Genomic DNA, 6,717 nt, shown 5'->3' on the forward strand with positions numbered 1-6,717 from the left:
GAATTTTTACTAATAATTCAACTTAAGCTATAAAAGAGATGATGATTTCTATACAATGAGCATTGTAAATTGCCTGTTTCAAAAAGATAGTCATAAGAATGAAAGTTCATCCTTATTTTTTGATTGAAATACAAGTAAGACTAAAAAAGGAGGGGATGGTGGCATCATCAGGATAAATAATAGCTTTGGTTAGAACAATGCTTGTATTTCTTTCATGATAGTCATCATTTCTTCGAAGTAGTACTACTTGTCATCGTTAGTTGTTCAGCCCTTTAAGAGGTCAATCTCTAGTACTTTATCCATGATGACATTAATCCCACTGTTGTTTGTAGGGATTGGGAGATCTTAATAAAGTTTACGGCACCCAACTAGAAAGTAGTGCAGCTTTCTACTTTCTTCAATGAATTGTGTTTTACTTGCATGTAATGTTTATAAGAAGAGAGAGATTCTCCAACTTTGTCAACAACACGTTTCTAGAGAGAGAGTTTGAGAGAGCAAAAGAAGAGAATACACATTTGGAGATGAAGGTTGAGAAGGGAAAATCCAATAAGCAGAATGCGCCGAGCTATGTATGTGCTCGGTTTAGAAGTGTAGACCGAGCTATGTGTGCAATTGAGGGGAATTTACACCAAATAAGGGATCGGACTATATGTGGAATGAGCTGACCTAAGGATAGTACGAGCTAATGACATCGTCCTCTGTATAGACCGAGCAATATTTGGTCGAACCATGGTTGACCGATTGGACAACTCGAAGCTGAGCTGATTGATGGAAGTTGGTAAACAACCTTGTGCCGAGTTATGGGTAGCACGACAAGAGTCGCTACGTGGCCCAATTGGAGTGCAAGGAGGAAAACCCACCAGTAGTTACGAATCAATACCGTTTGGCGGTTTGGGCAGTACAACCGTACGTCCAGAAAAGGACAAGCAGAGTGGTGCGCGCAGGAGCTATTTAAACTATGCAGTGGCTCCATACAACAGGTTTGAGTTTTTGGCTACCTAGAGCTCTATCTCTCTTTTGTCTTCTTTCTCTTTCTCTCTCTAAAAGGGTGCTAAGTTGATCGTCGGAGGGGCTTTCCAGCATCACACCCGCCAGGGAGCTCACCGTCGTTGTGTTCTTAGGTTATTTGGAGTAAAGCAAAGCTTGGACATGAGAAGTATAGACAGTGACGAGTATTTGCTCCCTATACAATTGGCGCCGTCTGTGGAAATCCGACAGACAAAACCTTATCCTCCAAGCTTTTCCGGTCATCTTTTATGGCAAACAATGATGACATTACGTTGTCTACCATCGACAACATCACTCTAGAGTTCGTTCGGTGCAGAGATGGCCTGCCCGCTATTCCGACGATGGCTGGTTTGAAGACCTCTAAGCAAGGACTTCCCAGATATGCGCGAGACAAGCATGCAAGAAGTTCTAGGCGCTTTGTTAGTCCAGATGAGCATCGCCGACGACGAGATTCACACACTTAGCACCTGGAAGACAAGTTGAGAGAACAAGATACCATCATCAAGAAAATGACGATGAAGATGGAGGCCATAAGACGCCAGTTGAAAGGAAAGGGCGCCGCTAGAGTGAGAAACCACAGTGAGCACGCCTATTCCCGCCGTTCTGGCAGTCAGAATAAATGTCGCACCCCTTCACTCTCTGTCACAAGAAGTTTCAAAGCTGGAGACTATGTCACGCTGGCAACGATATCTCGCATGCAAGACAGCAATTACCATCCCTCACGTCCGATGACGACGTCGAGATATTCTCGCTCCGATCGCTTAAAAGACCTGAGTGATATGTTGGAGAAGCACGCTCACCAACGGGAAGCATATAGGGCGCCTACTTTGCAGCAGCTGGTCCCTAAAGGGCCAGCCAATGAAGAGGTTGCTATGCCACCACCACGCTTGGCGATACTCGTGCCACCAGACAGAGAGTTGGCAAGGCTGAGCGTCACCCCTTTTTCCGTAGAGATAGAGAACACACTGCTCCCCCCTGGGTTCCATCAGCCAAAGTTTACGTTATATGACAGGAAAATTGACCCATACATGCACGTAAGCCATTTCTAACAAGTTATGGCAAGGCATAGGCGTAACGATGCACTCATGTGCCTTATTTTCCCATCAAGTTTGGATGAATTTGGCCTAAAATAGTTTGAGAGGTTGTTGGAGGAGAGTATCGAGAGATGGCAGTAGTTGGCGGAGGCATTCGTGACTCGATTCAAAACCAACACCAAAACCCCCAAGGAAGTCGACCACCTTCTGGGAATTAAGATGGAACCGAACGACTCGTTGAAGGCGTATAATGGCAAGTATTGGGAGACATTCAATGAGGTTCTTGATTCCCCGACGAACTTAGCAATCACCCAAAATAAGCACTGTTTTCCAGTCGGACGTAGACTGAGAGACTCGCTCACAATAAATCAACCGTTGGCCATGGAACTGCTCATGCAATGTATTAATGTGCACATTTAAGTTGAAGATGATGCAACCACAGCTACCGTGAAGGCAAGTCCGGTAGTAGAGGACAAGAGAGTAGCGGAAAAGATTCAAGCAGTCAAACAAGAGGATGGCCGTGCAAACAACCCTAGAAGAGATCTAGGGAGTTCGGTTTTAGAATTAGTCAGTAAGAAGGCCGAGGAAAAAGGGCATAAAATTTGCAGGATATAAATGGCCGAGCTATTCCCAGAACGTAGAACACTGTTAATCTGAAATTTTATTCTTAGTTCTATTTTTGTAACGCATTCTACTATTGACGTAATGAAACAAGTAGACTATCTTCCTAAAAATTGTTGTATTTTTGCCTTGCCAAGCGAATTTAGTGCGATCCAAGGGACAACTGACAATCATTTTGACAGAAAGATAAGAATTCCTTACTAGGCTGATTTTGCTTGCCAAGATGAAAGTTGGTGTTTTTTTCAACTTTGAAATTCTTTGCCAAGCGGATCTTGCTAAGTAAGAGGCAAGAGGTTTGTTGATGGTTTTGATCAACTTTAGAATTCCTTGCCAAGATGATTTTACTCGCCAAGAAGTCTTATTAAGTTGATTTTGCTCGCCGAGATATAAGTCGCTGAGCTGATTTTGCTCGCTATCTTTGAAGTTCCTTACCGAGCTGATTTTGCTCGCCAAGAAGCAAGTTGCTAAGATGACCTTCCTTACCAACCTTGGAGTTCCTTGCCGAGTTGATTTTGCTCGCCAAGAAAGCAAGTTGCCGAGCTGACCTTGCTCGCCAACTTTGGAATTCTTTGTCAAGCTGATTTTGCTCACTAAGAACAAGTTGCCGAGCTAATTTTGCTCACTATGAAGCAAGTTGCCGAGCTAACTTTGCTTACCAACTTTAGAGTTCCTTGCCGAGCTGATTTTGCTCACCAAGAAATAAGTGCCGAGCTGACCTTGCTCGCCAACCTTGAAATTTCTTGCCGAACTGATTTTGCTCACCAAGAAGCAAGTGCTGAGCTGACCTTGCTCGCCAATCTTGAAATTCCTTGCCGAGCTAATTTTGTTCGCCAAGAAACAAGTTACCGAGCTGACGTTGCTCGCCACCCTTGGAGTTCCTTGCAGAGATGATTTTGCTCGCCAAGAAATCAAGTTGCCGAGCTAACTTTGCTCACCAACTTTAGAATTCTTTGCCGAGCTGATTTTGCTCACCAAGAAGCAAGTGCCGAGCTGACCTTACTCGCCAACCTTGGAGCTCTTTGTCGAGCTGATTTTGCTTGCCAAGAAGCAAGTTACCGAGCAGACCTTGCTCGCCAACTTTGGAGTTCCTTGTCGAGTAGATATTTGCTCGCCAAGAAACAAGTGGCCGATGTGACCTTGCTCACCGACCTTGAAGTTCCTTGTCGAGCTGGTTTTGCTCGCCAAGAAGCAAGTTGCCGAGTTGACCTTCCTCGCCCACTTTGGAGTTCCTTGCTGGGCTGATTTTTGCTCGCCAAGAAGTAAGTAGCTGAGCTGACCTTGCTCACCAACTTTGGAGTTCCTTGCCGAGCTGATTTTGCTTGACAAGAAACAAGTCGTCGAGTTGACCTTTGCTCGCCGACCTTGAAGTTCCTTGCTGAGTTAATTTTGCTCCCCAAGAAGTAAGTCGCCGAGCTGACCTTGCTTGCCCACTTTGGAGTTCCTTGCCCAGCTAATTTTTGCTCACCAAAAAGCAACTGGCCGAGCTGACCTTGCTCGCTAACTTTGGAGTTCCTTGCCGAGCTGATTTTGCTCGCCAAAAAGCAAGTTGTCGAGCTGACCTTCGCTCGCTGACCTTAAAGCTCCTTGCCGAGCTGATTTTGCTCACCAAGAAGCAAGTTGCCGAGTAGATTTTGCTCACTAACTTTAGAGTCCTTGTTGAGCTGATTTTGCTCGCCAAGAAGCAAGTAACTGAGCTGACCTTGCTCGCCAACCTTAGAGTTCCTTGCCGAGCTAATTTTGCTCGCCAAGAAGCAAGTTGCTGAGCGAACCTTTTTTGCCAACTTCGGAATTCCTTGCCGAGCTGATTTTGCTCGCTAGGAAGCAAATTGTCGAGCTGACTTTGCTCGCCAACTTTAGAGCTCCTTACCGAGCTGATTTTGCTCGCCAACTTTAGAATTCCTTGCCAAGCTGATTTTGCTCGCTAAGAAGTAAGTTGCCGAGCTGACCTTGCTCGCCAACCTTGGAGTTCCTTGTTGAGATGATTTTGCTCACCAAGAAAGTAAGTTACCGAGCTGACTTTGCTCACCAACTTTGGAATTCCTTGCCGAGTTGATTTTGCTCGCCAAGAAGCAAGTGTCGAGTTGACTTTGCTTGCCACCCTTAGAGTTCCTTGTCGAGCTAATTTTGCTCGCCAAGAAGCAAGTTGCCGAACTGACCTTGCTCGTCAATTTTGGAGTTCCTTGCTGAGCAGATTTTTTCTTGCCAAGAAGCAAGTGGCTAAGTTGACCTTGCTCACTAACCTTGAAGTTTCTTGTCAAGCTAGTTTTGCTTGCCAAGAAGCAAGTGACCGAGTTGACCTTGCTCGTCCACTTTGGAATTCCTTGCCGAGCTGATTTTTATTTGCCAAGAAGCAAGTGGTCGAGCTAACTTTGCTCGCTAGCTGATTTTGCTTGCCAAGAAGCAAGTCACCAAGTTGACCTGTACTCGCCAACCTTGAAACTCCTTGCCGAGCTGCTTTGCTCGTCAAGAAGTAAGTCGTTGAGCTAACCTTGCTTACCCACTTTGGAGTTTCTTGCTGAGCTAATTTTTGCTCGCCAAGAACCAAGTAGCCAAGATGACCTTGCTCACCAGCTTTGGAGTTCCTTGTCGAGCTGATTTTGCTTGCCGAGCTGATTTTGCTCGCCAACTTTAGAGTCCTTGCCGAGCTAGTTTTGCTTGCCAAGAAGTAAGTTGCCGAGCTGACCTTGCTCACCAACCTTGGAGTTCCTTGCCGAGCTAATTTTGCTCGTCAAGAAGCAAGTTGCCAAGCTAACCTTTTTCACCAACTTTGGAGTTCCTTGCCAAGTAGATTTTTGCTCGCCAAGAAGCAAGTGGCCGAGTTGACCTTGCTCGCCGACCTTGAAGTTCCTTGCCGAGTTTATTTTGCTCGCCAAGAAGCAAGTCACCGAGCTGACCTTGCTTGCCGACTTTGGAGTTCCTTGCCGAGCTGATTTTTGCTCGCCAAAAAGCAAGTGGCCGAGCTGACTTTGCTTGCCAACTTTGGAGTTCCTTGCCAAGCTGATTTTGCTCGCCAAGAAGCACGTTACCGAGCTGACCTTTGCTCGCCGACTTTGAAGTTCCTTGCCAAGCTGATTTTGCTCGCCAAGAAACAAGTCGCCGAGCTGACCTTGCTCGCCAACCTTGGAGTTCTTTGTCGAGCTGATTTTGCTTGCCAAAAAGCAAGTGGCCAAGCTGACCTTGCTCGCCAACTTTGGAGTTCCTTGTCGAGCAGATTTTGCTCGCCAAGAAGCAAGTCGTCGAACTGACTTTGCCCTTGTTGAGCTGATTTTGCTTGCCAACTTTGGAGTTCCTTGCCGAGCTGATTTTACTTGCCAAGGAAGTTACCAAGCTAATTTTGCTAGCCGAGAAGTAAATCGCCGAGCTAAGCTAGTTAAGTGGTTAACACGAAAATCGAAGAACATTTTGAGAAATTTGAGCTATGAAGATTTGTGTAGCAGTGCAGCGTGGGCCCCGAAAACAAGTGATGAAACTTGACCGACCTATCATGAAGCTTGATGACAAACCGAGCTGAAATGAAGATTATACAAGAATAAAGTAATCCCAATCAGGTTGCAACCGATGGGATTAATGGGCAATTGAGAAGGGAAAATCCAATGAGCAGATTGGGCCAAGCTATGTATGTGCTCGGTCGAGAAGTGTGGACCGAGCTATATGTGCAATTAAAGGAAATTTATACCGAACAAGGGATCGAACTACATGTGGAATGAGCCGAAATAAGGATAGTACAAGCTAATGACACCATCCTCTGTATAGACCGAGCAATATTTGGCCGAACTATAGTTGACCGGTTAGACAACTTAGAGCTTAGCTGATTGATGGAAGTTGGTAAATGGCCTTGTGTCGAGTTATGGGTAAGACGACATGAGTCGTTACGTGGCCCAATTAGAGTGTGAAGAGGAAAACCTGCCAGTAGTTACTCGTCAATACCGTTTGGCGGTTTGGCCAAATGTTGTTTGGTAGTATTAACGCGTATACGTGTAAGGAATGGAGAGGGCAGTACAACTACACGTCTAGAAAAGGACAAGCAGAATGGTGCGCATAGGAGCTATTTAAA

The sequence above is a fragment of the Camellia sinensis genome, unplaced genomic scaffold, assembly GCF_055761805.1.
Source record: "Camellia sinensis isolate YWXY unplaced genomic scaffold, ASM5576180v1 Unanchor1, whole genome shotgun sequence".
Lineage (NCBI taxonomy): Eukaryota > Viridiplantae > Streptophyta > Magnoliopsida > Ericales > Theaceae > Camellia > Camellia sinensis.